The 18,044-nt window shown below is 38.0% G+C and overlaps 1 protein-coding gene across 1 annotated transcript in view; it reads left to right on the top strand.

The window, feature by feature from the left end:
- Positions 1-18,044, top strand: part of vstm2a (V-set and transmembrane domain containing 2A) — a 78,285-nt gene that overhangs the window by 20,073 nt on the left and 40,168 nt on the right. The window lies entirely within an intron of this gene.

The raw sequence follows: 18,044 nt of genomic DNA, 5'->3' as shown, positions 1-18,044 counted from the left end.
CATGCAGACCAACTTGGTTTAACATGTTAGCAGGCTAAATGTTGCTAGTTAGCACTAAACACAAAATACAGCTAAGGTTGTTGGGAATGTCACTCATTTTGCATATATTTGGTTATAAAGCAAAGTATTGGAGAACAAAAAGTTTTGACCTGATGAAGGGGAACATGAATGTCTGAACCAAAACTCATGGCGATTCGTCCAGTAGTTGCTGAGATATTTCCGTCTGGACCAGAGCTGTGAAGTAACTACTCTTGCAGACAGGACTACTAAGACTCCACATGTATACAGGTATTTTGTCAAATGTTGCTTTTTCTAAGCTTTTTGCAAGCTATGTTTTATGTCACTGAAAACTCACCTTCTGCAAAACTCCCTCCAAGATGAAGATTTTCAGAAACTCTGTTTTCAGCGTTTATGTGTAGACATGAAAAACTTTGGCTTGTGACGTCAGAGTGTGCATCGTTATGTCCTCCGTTTAGAAGAGGTGATTTTGTGCAATTGGCCAACCGCCCGTTGGTTTGGCATGCTCTTGACAGTGCTTGACAGCATGTTGTTGCGTTTTCATGTGGAAGGAGATTGTGTTAAAACAGTGCTTCTGCGGCAGGGATTTTATTTTATTTTTTTAAAGAATGAAGGAGGAAAACCCTGTTTTAGTAAATACCTGTGTAATAACTGCATGTCTTTTAATTATAATTTAAATGGTTGAGTTAAACCTTTATCATCAATTTGTGGCTTGCTCTGATTATTTTATTTTTTTATTCTTTTAAATATAATTTCCAGGAGATTACAGGTTGTGGCATAGCTCTTTTTTTTCCAATTAATAACAGCAGATGGAAGAAAACTAATGAATCATTATGAAACAGCCATAATAGCAAGCACCACAACTCATTGTGAAGTGTGACATTCACCCTCGCGCAGAGACAAGACACCTATGACAACGTAACGAATCATACTGTTACCAATGTCAAACAGGACATGGCTGGAGTACAGCGCTCACTGTACTTTACATTCACAGGATGAAATAAAGCACCATGTTCATTAGGGAGGCTTGTGTAGTAACGATGCCCACGTGTGTGGTGAAGCTGGAAGGCTGCAGGTCCTGATACACCTCATTAAAGCAACCCTACCGACAGTGAGGTGACAAAAAAACATGTCAGCACACCTGCATGGAGTGTGACTTCCTCAGGCAGCATCCTCATCAGTCAGCCCTCCGTGTCCGCTGGCATCAAGCTCACTCACAACCATGATGCCGATGGACTGTTGCGACAAAGCAACACAGGTGAACAGGACCAGTGTACCTCACTCTGTTCGATTTAGATGTTACAGCGCACACACTCGTTCATTTTGACATATCTGAAGGAGCTAGTTTTTCATCGAAAAGGATGAATTTATGTATATCTTCTCTCAGAGGGTGAAGTTAAAGTGGATTTTCTTTTGATTTCAATGAATAAATAGAGGATAACTTACAAAGAGATTTGTAGGGATTTTCTTACATCATTTTTGTAAAATACCTCATGAAATAAATATGAATAAAAGTATTAAAATAAAGAATTAAATACTAAGACTAGGCACGTCAATTTCACCATTGCTACACTATTATCAGGTACTGTGGGGCCATTGTGCAGCATCTGTGGCTGATTGCTGCCCTTAGCTCTGGCAGTGCATTTGGCATTGTCTCTTCACTACAGTGGTTGTTTTGTTGCAACCCATCGTGTTGAATCCACAGCAGAGGTAGCCTGTGAAACACAGCTGTGTACCACGGCCTTCAGACCTGCATATATGCTGTGGCTTTCACAGTCACCAGATTTCAGCCCAACTGAGCAGCTATGAGAGAATTCAGAGGGTTAGTGCTCTCCACCGCCATCATCATAGCAGCAAATAAATGAATATCTTTTGGAGGAGTGTGGTTATGAGTGGTAAAGAGTTTGCAGACTTTGAGAATCAATGATGTTCCTTAAGATTCCAAATTTCAATTTGTATACTAGCCAGTAGGGTTGAACTAGCTTACAGATAGTCAGATCATCCAATCGTCACTCTGTGAAATTGATTTTGCTTGAAATCCTTGACCCTGTGAATGAGAGAGAAACAGCAGCAAAAGAGCGAGCGAGAGAGTGTTAAGTGTTGGTCACCACTCTCTCTCTCTCTCTCTCTGCTCCTTCTCAGATACCCTGAGTGATGACAGTAGGATGACAAAGACATGTCATGGCTATGTTAAAACTAAACAAAACTGTCATCCCAAACAAAGCATTAATCATTTACATTTGATAATCACAACATTTACAATATTTTCTCATGTAATAAAAAGTAAATGAGTTAATACATTAATGGGATGCAATCATCTTGACAATTGTTCTGATGATTGCAGTTCATCATCCTGGGCACAACCCTACCAGCCGGGATTTTAGAAATACTGAAAATAAGTTTTAATTATACGGAGCTACTTTTTTAAGGGAATTCTGTGTCTAAACTCAACATAATGTACTAACACTTAATTCCATACATTAAATGGTGTTTTAAAGCCACTCTTCACACTACCAGCAATAAAATATAATAGGAAACAACTTGGCCTAAGATTAAGGCCAGATCTGGAATTAGCTTAAAAATGTGTAATATTTTAATTGCAGAATTTCATCTCCATGTTGTTAAAACCACCCCAATTCCCAGAGAATTTACCAAGGACATGAGCTGAAATGTCCTCAGTGGTAGCTACTTATTTAGTTGGTTGGCACGTTGTGTCAGTGTTGGCCTTTAAAAGAGCGTGGGGGTAGAGATGTAATTTTGAAAGATTTGTTTGAGATCATGTTAAGCCTACAGTGGCTACATTGGTCAGTGGAGCAAAGTATTATGTGTCAGAATGAACAAATGTAGGCAAAAAAAATCATTTTCACCAGAGGTACCTTGAGAATCAGAAGAGCCGGAGCACATTAAAGAGTGGGATTAGATAAAAGCGCTGTCAGTGATGATGTGCGGCTGACATTGATGGGGTGGATTTATACGGAGAAAGACTGATGCTGACAGACAAGGAGACAGAACGGGGAGAGGCAGGTAATGAAGGAAAAAGTAAGAAAATAGCAGGACGGATTATTTCAGGCTGAAAGATGGTAAGGATGTTGTTGGGGGGAAAAAGGGAGCAAAATGGCTGAAAACGTGAAAGGTCGGTGTATTATGTGTGTGATAGTGCGGCGGTGTATCTACTCCACTGCAGATAGTTAAAGACAGATGAGAGAGAATGCATGCGTGTGTGTGTGCAGCAGACAACAGGAAGAGAGAGAGAAGCAGAGAAATTGGACTTCACTAGGCCTCCTATATCCAGGGATAATAGAGCTGTCACAGTGTTTTGACTCAGGGCATTGATTCTGCCTTTAATTGCTTTAGGCCTCCACTGGCTGGATAGCAGTCCGAGGATATTAAATGTAATGTATTGTTGCACTAGAACAGTTATGACACTGATCACACACTGATATGTACTCATGTGTTGTCAGTGCCAATAATCCTTTCATCGATTGGGGCCGCCTCCAAACAATTACGGCGATTGTTTAGGGGCATAACTCAGACAGAGAAGCACGCCATTTCCATCCCGCATGGATATTTTATTGAGCCAAACTAATGATTTCCTGCATCTCTGCCCTTCTCTGTTGTCTATACAACAATTTCCAAAGGAATAGGACTAAAATGTATCTGAAGTCACACATCAGAATCAAATGCCAGTGGTGAATGAGCTCAGGGGTCCTTCCTATTAGACCAAAAGGCTTTTCTATTTCCTTTCAATTCAATCATCCTTCTTTTTCACTCAGCCAAGTTGCCACGGGTCCATTTACTAAAACCAGGGAATGAATGAAACAAACAAGTTGGTATGAAGTCCAATCATGTCTAAGAGTGTTTGTAGCTGTTCAAAATGGCAGTGAGAAAAATCAAACTGCTGACTCATTAAATGTCTTTCCCTTAATACCTTTTTCATTTGAAAGTTGATTCTAAATGTTACTACTAAATGTTTCAGCGTATATGGACTGAGTATATAGCCACAGCAGTGAAAACAGAGCTTTACCAAATTAAGAATTCTGAATTTATTCAGACTCATTTTACATAAAACTCAAATTCTGAGGAGGGGCAAACCCACATAAAGATGCTATACAGTGAACTGATGTTACCTTATAAGCAAAGTGTGGCCCCTGATGATGATTACTGTAGCTAGTGTTGCTTGCATGTGAGGCATTCAGGGAACATCGTTTAACTGTAGTGTCTTGTATTTTCTACTGCTATTTTAAAGTTTGCAGGAGTTCACACTGGTACGTACTGCCTCCAGGAAATAGGTGTATGCCTGCACTCTAAGTCCAACACTGACAAAAGTTTTTCTCTTCCTCTGCCTTCTCAGCTGTTATATGTTACCAAACTCACTGCCAGCCGTGTAAATGAAAGCATTTCAACATTAAATAGTGTTACAAACTCACATGAGCGCTGTGTGATAAAGTTTAGCTGTAAGCAGAGCAGGTAGTGACTGACTGACATGTTTTCCCCTCAGGGTTTATAGCTGTGTGCACTCACAGCTGAGACTGTTCAGCACTACAGACCTGTGTAAACCTGTATTCTCCACTCAATCCAGCCACTGCTGATACCAGCGACTGTAAATACTCGCTGCCCTGAGACTTCCCGTTGATGCTGAACTGCTTCTGTTTGCATATGCACATGCTGTTCGTGTTAATTGTTTTACATTTTGATTTAAACACTTCTGCTATTTTATATTCTGCGACATAAAATGAGTTGGTAGAGTTTGTTCATTTACTGTAAATAAACACACATAGTACCAGCACAATGTAGCCTGCATCTTAATGTTTTGGGAAGATGATAAAGCATATTGTCTAATTTCCACTGGATGCCCACATATCATGTATATATGTGTATGTATATACTGTATATACACTGTATATATATATATATATATATATACACAATACACACACAAAAGATAAATGGCAATAGTTCCACTTCTTAAATTACAAATGTATTGATTTGACATCCGTATTTCTACATGTCAATAAGACAGGAGCAGCTCGGGAGTAATTCGACGGCATATTCTTTTCCCTTTCGATGCAACCACGCTAACAGTTACTCCTGATTCCAGGCTTAAATCTGTGTAGTGGTTGCACTGAGATGAAAATGATATTGATCTACTCATCTGACTCTGTGTAAGATGGCAATCAATGTGTATTTCCCAAAATGTCAGGCTGTTTATTTTAAAGCTGCGCCATAGCCATGTCTCACTTTAGCAGCTCCAAATGACAGCAGGAGATTGCAGCTGGTGTTTTAAAAGTGTTGATGGATTTTATTACCCAGAATTCCTGTGAGGTTATTATATGTCCTCCTCCTCCTACATTTTGTTCAGTGCCAATACCCAGCACCGGAGTTTATTTTACATAAACCGGATGACTCCATTGTGCACTACTGGGTTTCTCTACTTCATAACTCATACTGTTTTTATGGAAAGCTCAAATCTCACAGAAACACAATCAAGTGTTATCGCTAACATACAACTTCCCACTTACATATCCAACACAGACAGAGCTACATGAGCATCCCACTGGTGTCTTTCAGTCCATCTGATGAATGGAAGACCAATATTCCTTTTAGCGCTGTTTGGTCTCCTGAAAAAAAAAAAAAAAAAAAAAAAAAAATCCTGAAAACAGTCTGTTTGAAATCTGATGAAGCTTAAATTGCAAAGAGCTAATGCTTTAAAGCCTCTGGCCCTTTGCTGTCTTTAGTTATGGCACCACAAAACAAATAGATAAATGTTATTCTATATTATCATTAATGACCTTGCTCTTGTTGACACTGCTGCTCGTCTTCTTAATTATTATTGTGAGTCAGTAATTAGCGATGAAGTCATCAACTTCATTGTCTGTGTTCCTTTCTTTCCTTTCTTTCTTGCAATAAAAATGATGTAAAAGGTTCTTCAAATAATGTTGATTTAATCAGCTATTACAGTTGTTTGCCTGAATCCAAGGTTAGGCTGTATGACTGACTAGTTCTCAAGAGGTTCATTAATCAGTTAATTAGTGTAGGGTGTCCTGCACAGTGGTTTTATTTGGTTTTGGTTGTGTGGTTAATGTTTTGTAGCTCTTAGCCTTGAACCCTTATAATATATATAATGATGCTGGTCTGACAGGCCACCAAATAGCTTCGATAATAAACCCTCAGTTAAATACAGAGAAAAATCCCCCAGGGTGGGCAAGCAGCTAGCACGAATCAACTGCAACAACTTATGCTATACAGAAAATATTTTTATAATTATTTATTTAAATTATTATAATGTTTGTCATTTGTATTAAATTTAGGAGATTTTAAAAGCTAATAACAGTGTATTCATAGTTTCTCTTTCATATAATAAACAGTTTAGTACCGTTTTCATCATACTGCAATGGAGATTCTGAAGCTCATAATTGCTTTACACTGTCCAAGATTAATTGTTGACTGTAGTTAGCTAAGGTTAATGTAGCTTTCTAAATGGAGCCTCATATTGGTTGTTGTGCATTGTTTACAGTGACAGTGCCTGTTAAAGAGAGGAGGCAGGGAAGACAAGGAGCTAAGTGGGGCAGATTTTTGCAAAACTGAACTGTGTCCCAGTTCTGCAGTACATACCAGATCTAACCAGGTTTTGAGCATGTGCAGTGTTTATGCCTGAAAACTGGCTGGTTTTAGACAGCTCAAAGCTGCTTGATTTTTAACTGTGCTGTTGATGGGTGCTGTTGTCCCACAAAGGGATGCACGATTGAAATTGAGGAGCTTCTAACAGCTGTCACAAGTGAAACCTGATTGTGAATGAGGGTGAAGGCTGGATCATCCATTCTTGAGCTGAATGAGTTATACAGCCACATTCATACAAGTATTTTCTCTGCACAGACGCAAGGAGACATTTTGGTGCATCCTCAAAGAACTATAATTGCAACCCAAGACCTCTTTGACAGCTTCGGAAATGTCTCAGTAAATAGGAAAAACCAAATTGAAAAGATTCAGTGTCATGTGGGTGAGGCAGCATGAGTTTTGGTCGGGATCTCAAAGAAATAAGATCAATTATTGGAGCATATCCAGCTTGATTGTCCTCTCCAACAATTGTTTGTGTTTGTAAGCTGGAGAGTGGGGGGCATAGTCCAACAAAAAATTATGTTAATAGATACATGACAAAATGATATGACATTACTTTGATTTCTCTTTGTAAATATAAAATGACATGTCCATTGTCCATTTAAATAAGACACATTAAGCTTGCATTAATAGATTTCTTCGTCTACTTGGGGGCAAGCTCTAATTGGATACAACAGGGCCTCAGCTATGATATTGTGAATTACTAACTACTGTTACCCATTTACACATCCAGCACACAACATCAGCATTCACTTGGTGTGAAGTTTCTGTCTACCTGGAGAATTTAAGTTTAGCTCAGTTTTGTTCTCAACCAACGTCTGACAGCAACGTTTGGCTTTTTACTTGCTGGATGATCCACTGTGTTCAGAGAGAGTCCAGAGAGACTCTGTCCGCTGTTTGGTGTTGCAGGCGGTGTACAGTGGATGTGTCAGAGCTTTTTGGCAGACAGCAGCTGCCCCATACAGAACTGTAAGATATGACATACAGCACATTATAACACACGTGAAACACCCATAGTTAAATCGGTATATGTACATATATTAAAAAGATATATTAATATATGACATTTTGCAACCATATATGTTTACAATATATGTTTAATTTATATATGCAAGTTTATTAAAACAACACACACTTACACACACACACACACACACACACACACACACACACACACACACACACACATAGATATATATATATTTTTTATTAATTTCTTTCTTATTAAAATTTAAGCATGTCTATCTTCCTACTGTATATAATATCAACATTTATTGACAGTATATAACATAAAATATAAGCTATGCAAAAAAAACACATAAACATACATATTTGTATGGGCTATACATGACAATATATGAAATTATTCTAATTTCTAAAAAGTTTCATGTATTATTTTTACATGTGTTTTTTTATTTCTATTATTTTATATGCACATATATTCTATACATACATATATTACATTTACATAAGGATGATGCTGGAGGTTCACAACGGTGGGCATTTATTTCTACTTGCCTCTTTTTCTGAAGTATATTTTTGCTATATTTCACTGCCCCTGAAAATGTCTGTGCATGACCAGGCACATGGTCTTTATGGGCCAGAAACCCCAAACAACAAGCTTAAATTGGCTAAACACTGCACAGAGCTGCAGGGCTTGTTGTTATTTCCCAGTTGGTTAGAATTACTAACGTCCCTTTCATATTACACAGTCATTTGATTTAATTTTAATATCAAAATACCCCTTAACGGAGCTTTAATATAAATTGAATGATCCATGACTCAGTGGGTCAAGGTCACCTCAAACACAGCCTGACACACATCCGAGTTTTTTATATTGCTTTTTCCATTATGTTTGGTTCTGTATTCTGGCAAGCGGGGATGAGCTCATTTAAAGTCTGTCTCATCCTGTGACACCACCTCATCACCTGAGACTCCGCATTCATTCCACTCTAACTCCTCACACCTAATTTAAATAGCCACTTAAATCTTGACTCATCCTGTGGGTTTTTTATTTGAATTACTTTCAGCATCTGATTTAAAAAAAATATATATTTATTTTTTTTTTTTTACCTCTTTGGAATGATAACGTTACCATGGCAAACAGTAGCTGTCAAGGAAAACAGAGTGGATTGCTGTTGGTGTGGAGGGGTGGAGGAGTTGTCACAAGCTTCTACAACAGTTGGATTAACATTTAGGCAATTTTCCACAGCGTGCTTGAGATGATGAAGCGGCGCCACTTTTGCATTCAGGGCCTGAAATTACACTCCCGGCAATGCTTTATTTAAGCATTATCTGTGGTCTCTGCTTACATAACCCCAGATGAGATGCCACAGCACTGACATGTATGCTGCCAAGGTGTTATTACGGTGGGGAATGTGACTGTAAATTGCACAAAACCACATGCCATTGCCTTCTGTGTCCTTGCATAGAAAATTGAAGGAATAATTCAACTCAGTCAAATGAGATAATACAATCCTGTGCTCCAGTTCTTGTTCATGCAAAACTATTGTTGCAGCGAATGAGTTGCAGCCGGATTACAATAATTAAATACACTCACTCTGCAGACTTTCTATTGACAGGGCTCTATCAGTCTCAGGTTAAAGGCAGTCTGAAGACTGGCATATAGTTTGAAGGAATAAAAGGGAAAAAATCACAGTGTGTGTGTGTGTGTGTGTGTGTGTGTGTGTGGAGGGAGTGGGGATGCAGTAGGAATTACTGATTCAATATCCTTAGGTGGAAGCAGACAGAAAGCACTTTGGGTGAGTAAAGAAAGTCATTTCAAACTGTCGATCAAAGCGAATCGCTGACATCTGCTTGAAGATGGAGGCATCAATCACCCAGAGTGCAGCGGGGTTTATACTGGTAATGCAGTGACATTAGACCCAAAGTGAAGACTGGTTACTGGAGATCAGTTCGGGTCCATGCATGCAGCAGCAGAATTGTGACTCAGACTGGCTGCAGCCTGATTAGTACCAGTGAGCCTACTATGTGTAATTTGCCCAGGGATGCCCAAACTTTAGCATACAATGTATCCTGTGATATTACCTGGTCTCAGGTTTTCTTTATGTCAATTAGTTTGTAGGGACTGCAACTAACAATTATTGTCATTATCAATTAATCTGCTTACTATTTTCTCAATCAACTGATTCATTGTTTAGTCTATAGTTTTTTTGATTGTTTGTTTTTTTTTCAGAAAATAACGCTCATTAGATAAGGTTTTAACATAAGACTATATGTTAATGCACGACCCTGCTAATGTGCTGTATGTATGCAAATCACCAAACAAATTTTAACAAGGAACTTGAGTAAAATTACTGTTCTACAACATTATATGCAGTGCAGCAACAGTGATAAAGTCAATGTACCATGATAAAATAAAATTAAATGCAGCAAATTAATGGGAAAATAGTATTCAATTAAAACAACAAATAAGTGAACAGCATATAAATATATATGTGCATGTCAAAAGCATATAAAACCACGTTACATCAGTATGATGATATTCATTTAATAGCTTTAATAGAATAGAAGGTGCATTTGCAATCAAAGCTTTGCATCAAAGCATTTAAAGAATTCCACCACCACTGTGGTTCCAAAAGTCCCATATTTACCTCATTATTTCCTCATGACCTCATTATTTCCTACACATCAGCAGTGACAGACAGACGCCGCCTTCCAACACTGGTAGAAACCTTGTAGTTGGGCATGTAATGATGTGTATATGTGCTGAATAGTCCAATGAAATGGTAAATACATAAATAACTGTTCTCAGGAATCCTTCACAAAACAGATGCTAATATTGCAATACAAAGTGGATGTTTTATCGCTTTGTTTTCAAGAAAGTCATCATCAAAGGTTCTTTTTCAGTTCATTGTATAAAATATATAAAAAGACTGCTTTATATTGATGAGTTCTATTTATGACTTTTAAACTCAAACAAAAATAGCTAGTGTCCCATACAGAATCAAATCAAAATTGTCCAGGACTCAATCTCTTATTAAGAAAGAAAAAAAAACTGTCTAACTCGAAATGTTACCAGAATATGTAATAACATAAACCGGCAAAAACTGTTGGAGGATACAGAACTGCATCAAAGGTTTTTATTCTGCTGAAGTGAATGTTAGTTAAAACGACTGTTCCCTGTTGATGGACAGTTGGGAGATTAGGGTTCTCTTTTGTTGAGATAAGGGCAGAGCATCTGATGGCTGCTGACAACATCACTGCACCGTTTCCAAGGATGGTGTGAAGCTGGAAGAACAACAGCAGCAACAAAAAAACTACAATGCAATTCAAAAGAGAACTTTTCTGTCATTGTCTTGAACAGATAAATAGAATTTTTTATAACAACTTTGCTTGCCAGTGTTATCCTTAGTTTCTCTTGTAACGATGAAAGGTATGGAAGGTTATTTGAAACTAAAGGAAAGGTCACTTGGTAATGTGTTATGTCCCTTCTAGATATTTACTGTTGGGACTCAAACTGTCATGATCCCAGAGGCTCATGGGTAATTGCTCAGCTCCGGATGGGCAGCTTTATTTCTCTTGTTCCCACAATACTGCTACATAGTTAGGTAGTTAACTTATGTTTTCATGCGGCATCATTGCAAATCGAGTCACAGTGTCTTATTGAAGTAAATCATAGAGAATTGGGGACCTCTTGACTGCATTGACTGACTTCACAGTTTTACTTGATGTATTTTTTTTTGTTCATCATTGACTTGGAGGATAAAACAATCGTGCCTCAGTTTCCCCACAGAATCAAAGTGACTGTGACAGGTTGTCACAAGGTTATCACTCCCAGGGGACATTTGCATAAAATCAAACCTTTCTCAAGCTACATGACTTTTGAGTCTTAAATCGTAGGTCGTGGCACCAGATGTTACGTCAAGGTTCAATTTACGAGAAATTCACCTGCTTTGGCCTGAGGGTGGAGCTTGGGGTCAACTAACGGAGATGAATGGAAAGGGTTCATCATTTAAGGAGCATGAATGTGTTTGGTAAATTTAACGACATTCTGCGAATTAGATTTCATTTTTTTCGTGTGTACAAGAGAAGATTTTAGTATGATGGTGGCACTAGAGGAAAGGAAACATTAGGATTGGTCCCCTGGGAACCATGAACATCCACAGCAATTATCATCAAAATCATGAATTAGATTTTTGAGTTATAAAGTGTTGTCCAGAGGAAAATTTTCCCTCATTGCTGTGCTAGAAAGAATGTTAAGGGAATCACCAGAACCATAGAAAGTAACAAATGGCATGGCAATCTGGCCAGTAGCTGTTGACATAGGTTGTTCTTGTGTTGCAGATTTGCTGGTGGAGCTGTCTTATAAAAAGAATCTTTTTTTTTTTTTTTTTTCTTTTTTAATTCAAAGAAAAGCACTCAGACCTGTCCACTGCAACACTACAATTAATCAGTACTTCCAGCATCACATCATTAAAGTCCAACCCGTCCTGTCATAACTGCAAACACAGGCAATACTGTTCATTTTTTCACAATTTATGTCCCTCCATCTGCCTCCTCCTCGACGCCCACACACCTCGTACGTCTCCGTCGGCTGCTGTGATCGTTTACCTCATAAAATTGATTAAGACACTAATGCCTGCCGATGAGAGAGTTGAGGAAGTTGTCCAAGGTTGCTCCTCAGATTGAAACGCTATCCATTATCCACGAGCAACATGCTATTAAACTTTACAGATAGAGCAGCTATCTGTTAGGGTGATAGGCACAGTATTTGTGGGTCTGGACTGGAGAAGCTCGTCCCCCGCAATAGCTGAACTGAGTGAAAGCTTTAATACCGACAGTACATGAGTGCTTCCTCTGATTTATGAAAATGTTTTACAAATAATGTTTTAATGATGTAATATATGCCTGATACACTTTACCCAGGGAGTTAATTCTTGCATGAGAAATCAAGCTCCGTTTTAGCAGTTTTTAAAGAGATGTGACATCTAAGCGCAATTTCTCCACATCCATGCTTTCGTTTCTCCCTTTTAACTTTGGGAAATTTTGTGATAATTATTTTATTACCTTCTGAAGTTAGGCATGTGAACTTCAAAGCTGATATGGATTCATGGCAAAGTATTCTGAAGAGACTCTCTCTCGCTTTCTCTCTCTCACCCTAGCAAACTTTTTTATCTGCTTAAAGAGGTCTATTGCTTATGGAATCAAAGCACTACTGGAGCACAGCCTCTCAATAATGCAGCACACACACCTTCCCTGGCTATGGTTCACAGGAGGAGAAAGTGAAAAAGGTCTGACTCCAAACCCCAGAGCAATTGTTAAATAACAATGATTTGAAGCACCTCTGGTATTATTATTCATTTTCCAATGCGAAACAAAAGCAGCACTGTTTTTTGGGGTTTTTTTTTTTGTTTTATTTTTCCACGCCTCCAACACAACATCTCTATCTCCACATCTCCAAGCTTGTCAAGATATTAATATGACTCCTCCTGTCACCTTGTGTTAATCTTGTGATAAAATTCACCCTGTTTTGAATCATAATTAAGTCTGTGATTGAACATAGCACCCATTAATAGTCCCAACATGGAAATGACAAAAATGGAACGCCTGAATATTTGACTGATGTGCCAATTAATTTCATAAACTGAGATAATATCTTACACTGTTATTATACTTTGCATAGGTAATAGGTATCGTGCAAGTATTGCAATTATTCAACATGTGACAAAATGTCTAAATGGCTACTAGGCTCCAAAATGACTGATGATAGAAATGCTGTCGAATTTTCACAGAACTGAAGTAGATCCCAACAAAGGAGCCATCCCTTGTCTTTTTAATGTGTTGGGCTGTATCTGAAGTGCAGACTAGATCTAAGGGGGAATTTCTCAGGCCACCCCAGGCGACACTCACATATGCAACACACAGAACTGTTTCCCTTAGAGTTTACTAGTTGACCAAGAAACACAAATCTGAGAGACAGAGGTTTCTGCTTTTTCTCTCTTCACATCTTCCTTGATCAAAACTCAGTTGGTGGCTTTTTGAACCCTGGCAAAAGGTTATGATAGAGTTCGTCAAACTTCCAAGTGATAAAACTTTTCTAAGACCCAGACTTATCATTGCAAGAAACCAGTGAATTGCTCTGTTTGCATATGCGAGTATCTGCTGCCTTATCCCTGATGAAGATGATAACAATGACAATTTAATTCCTAAAGCAATGCTGCACTGTAGAGCACTTTAGCATGTTAATAATAAAGTTTGGTAGTTATTCATTTTACTTCTTTGGCTTAGTGTATGTTTTGAAAATGACTGTTCATTTCAGAAGAAATTAAAGGTGCCCTGTGTGGTTTTTTTGTTATCAGTTATGTTTATATTATGTCTCAAGTCTGTCAGTTTTCCATTAAGCTTATACATTTTTAACAACACTCACTGAATCCATCCCTGTTCATATGGGCCATTTTTTAATTACTGTTTAAACAAGTTGTGCCAAATCAGTAATTAAGGCTAACTGTGTTTTGTCTTTTGCATCTGCCTACAGTCTGTTGCAGAAGTTGTCATTTATTCACTTATGTATCAACAGTAATTTTTTCTTGTTTGCCATTTCCAGTCCACTTCATCTGCAGTGCAATTACTACCAGTGCCTGCATTAATTTCACAACCCTTGCTGTGGGTCAGGCTTTGTCTGGACTATGTTGCTGTGACTTCAAACAAACGGGTGGTCACTGAGTTCTACTGCTGTACCTGTCTGGCAAGAATGGATTTTCAACCAGACTGCCAACCTGCCCATACAGTGGCAGATGTGCTGGGCCTTGGTCATCATGGTTACAACAAGAAACACAAGAGTGATGTACCTACCCTCACCGCTATGGTTACTATAATAACAATCATGCCTTTAGATTTAGGGACTAAAACAACTTGGTTAGGTTAAGTAAAAGTTATTTGGATTAAGTGCCTCCTCAACATAAAATGATTTTTGTTGTCATGGTTACAACAATAACAACGTAGCTTTGTTGAATGGTCATGGATAATAGAAACAACATAGACTGCTACTTTCACATGGGAATTGAGCACCACTTGCCTGTGTCATATTCCTGTGTTTTGTTGACCCATCCATCCACCCCAACCTCCTCCTGTGCACTGCACTTTTCTCCTTGCTCCTGTCATAATTACTATGACCACTAGATGTCGCCTAACAACAAAATGTAATTGTAGGTCATAATAACCTGCAGCACAGTTGACCTATGGGCTCCTTTTTTACAGGACAGTCTCCTTATTTGAAATAATATTTTTATTCTACTTTACATGTCAACAAAGGTCAGCCTGGAAAAAGACAACGATATTGCTCCACCAGTAATGCTGTGGATAAATGTGTTTGAGAAATTTGCATTAGTAGGCTGTCCAATACAGCTTGATTGACAGTTGTCTCTGTTCACACATAAACAGGTGATAGGATGCATGCATTTTTCACTGAGCTATCTTTTGGTCAGATTTTCAAATTGGAAAACTAATCAACTGCACTAAAAAAAGAAGAAAAAAAATCTAATTTATTTTAACTATCCATCAACTTCTGTCTGGATAAATTTGAGGCTGGAAATAGGTCATGCAGTTGCTGAATCATGCACAGCCACAACCCATACTGGTTTGTTGATGAGGTTCAGGAGTTTTGAGATGCAACAGTTCACTGCCTGGTTTAACATATACAATAACTACCTGAGCTGAATAAGTTCTCGAGTAGATGGTTTGCAAGGTGTAGATTGGTGGAGGCTCAAATGTACATTCACATAATATGTACAATTTTGATTGATATTTGGGAACACTGAGTGCATATAGAAATTTATTGTAGTACTTCCATTATAAGACAAATACATGAGAAATGCATTTAAAAGCAATACAAGCTAAATATAGCTGCCAAAATCAAATTTGTGTCAAATGAAAGAACAAAAATAGCAGCCTGTTAAGCCAGGGCGACTTCAATCAGTCCTGCATAGATTATAAGTCGTAAGGCGCTGAAAGGAATAATGAAGCATGGATGATGAACAGACCAGTTGAAACACAGTATCTGTCTTGCAAAGATGGATAAATTGCTTGAAAAACCAGTGGAGAATGTCTCCCAGCCAGATATGTCTAAATTGTCCAAAAATGTATGTGAACCAAGGACCTCAGGACAGACTCAGGGCATGGGTGGAGTGGACTTTTTTAAAACCTATAGATGATTAAAAGAAAATGTCTGCGAATTTAAAGAAAAGGACAGGGAGTGATGTATTTAGAAATTATACTAAATTGGATTCAAGCACTGTCCATGTTCCAGTGGATAAACCGTTCATCCTTTGTTTCTCTATTTGAATCCCCTTTTAGAAAAGATTAACATAGCTAAACATGTCCTGATCCATGAGAAGCAGCCTAAACACTGGCTGCAGATCCTGTAAATATAAATGCCCATCAGTGATGTGTGACTCTTCACTTATGAGAAATGGGACACAATAAACCACAAGGCCTGGTTTTGTCCATATAAACTCACGTTGCTGGAAATGACGACTGCCAGGAAGCCTCCTCAGAGAACAGGAAATATTGAAAGGACCCATTTTATGAGCAGAACAGAAAAATACAACGTATGATGCTACCTCAGAGGCAGATATTTCCATTTTTTTTTTATTTTGTGGGAAATGATAGATGCTCTGCCTCCCTTTTCCCTTTGGTATTCTTTTGCTATGAATCACCACATATCAGGCTGGTTGGTAAACATGAGCAAGCTGAGTGCGGTATACTGAAGTTTTAAGTGATCAATAGTTAAATACTTCCTCCTTTTAGGTGTTGAAAATGCATCTTGCAGCTTAAGTTGTCAAGATGTAAGGTAATATACCATGACAGCATGCGGTGAAAGGTTCAGTTTGCTTTTTTAAAATGAGACAAACATATTCTGATAAAAAATGCACCAGGCATTCATTCTGTCTTCTCTCTCTCTAGTGACTATAACTGTGCTACAACAGCATTTGTTATATCAGGGATATTGCTATAGGTAATGCTCCAGGACTCTGGAGGCACACTGTTTATGAAAAGTGGCTTTGAATGGGTGTAATGAGGAGCTGCTTTTCTGAAACAACATGGTTTAGTTATACCTTTCAAAAGTAACAGAAGATAAGATATACGGTTTGAAGACAAAAGAAAAGCCCTACATTTATAAAGCTTTTGCAAATGTTAAAGGTCCAGTGTTGTAGGAGGTGAGATTTCTATGTCTTTTCTGATTACAAAAAAAGTGCTATATAACAGCTTTTGTTCGGCCTTTCGTACAGCATAGCCGGAGCAATTAAGTTCAAATTTGATCATCTTTTCAGCTCATTTTAATGCTGCCTGACCATGACCATGTGCATTTACCAGTGAATTTTATCAAGCTATAGTGGTAGGCTACAAACTGTTACTTGTGGTTGGCCTGGCCATGTGTCACACAGAAACCAGGGGTTCTGAGCCTCTCTATTGATTGGCTGACTGACATGTTAATCAACCAACCAACCAAATGAAACACTGGATAAGTGTAAAATATGGGACCTTTACAAAGTCACATTAGCTTAGAAATGGAATTGAATTGCTTGTAGTATTTAAGTTTGAGTTATGCAAACTACACCTTCTGAATGAGCATAATTGGAGTCACAACCAACGCACAAACTCTCAAAATTCTTTATTTGTAATCTTATAATGTTATAGTTTTGGTTACTATTTAGTAATACCCAAATAATACAATATTCTGTTTTTCTAGTCTAACATTTAGTAGCTAACCTGCAGAGCTGGTATTGTTTGTTCTGGCCAAAATTGTTTAACCTGATATTTTTCATCCAAGGACACAGTACAAAAGTCAATGATTAGCAGAGCAAGAAATTACATGATGTTCAGAATATAATGCCTCTTGAGAGCACCCAAACAATCTGTGACTAGTGATGGATTTTGTGTTCTCTTTAACAGCAAAAGACAAAAGAGTGCCAGTGTTGACCTATGACACAATAAAGGGGAATTTAGATTAAATGCAAAACAAATTTTGCCTCATTTTATTGTGGTAGGCACAGAATCAGTTTGGATATGGTTGCAGGAAGGTCATGATTTGAAATAACTCTCAGAGTGAGGAAATATTCATTGTCATGGTAAGAAGAATTATTGGGTTGAGGTTAGTGACAGATCATTGATAATTATAGGAGACAGCATGCCGGTACCAGTCTCTTATGTAAATCACATATTTTAATGACCCATCAATCCACTCCCTCCTCCTCTCTATGAAATCTTCTACTTGTATCATCTCATGCTAGTTTTGCTTTTGTTCTTGATAGACAAGAGTATTAATTCACACAGCTGCTGGAAGTCTTTGTTGTTTACTGACAACTAAAGCCATTAGTCTTGCTGTTATTTCTCTTGGAACTGTGCTACATTTAAAATATGTTCAGTGTTTAGTCTAAACACTTCTCAGT

This window comes from Trachinotus anak, unplaced genomic scaffold (genome assembly GCF_046630095.1).
Source record: "Trachinotus anak isolate AG129_WGS33_773 ecotype Australia unplaced genomic scaffold, CSIRO_AGI_Tana_v1 ptg000009l, whole genome shotgun sequence".
Lineage (NCBI taxonomy): Eukaryota > Metazoa > Chordata > Actinopteri > Carangiformes > Carangidae > Trachinotus > Trachinotus anak.
This window is presented reverse-complemented; position numbering and strand designations above follow the sequence as displayed.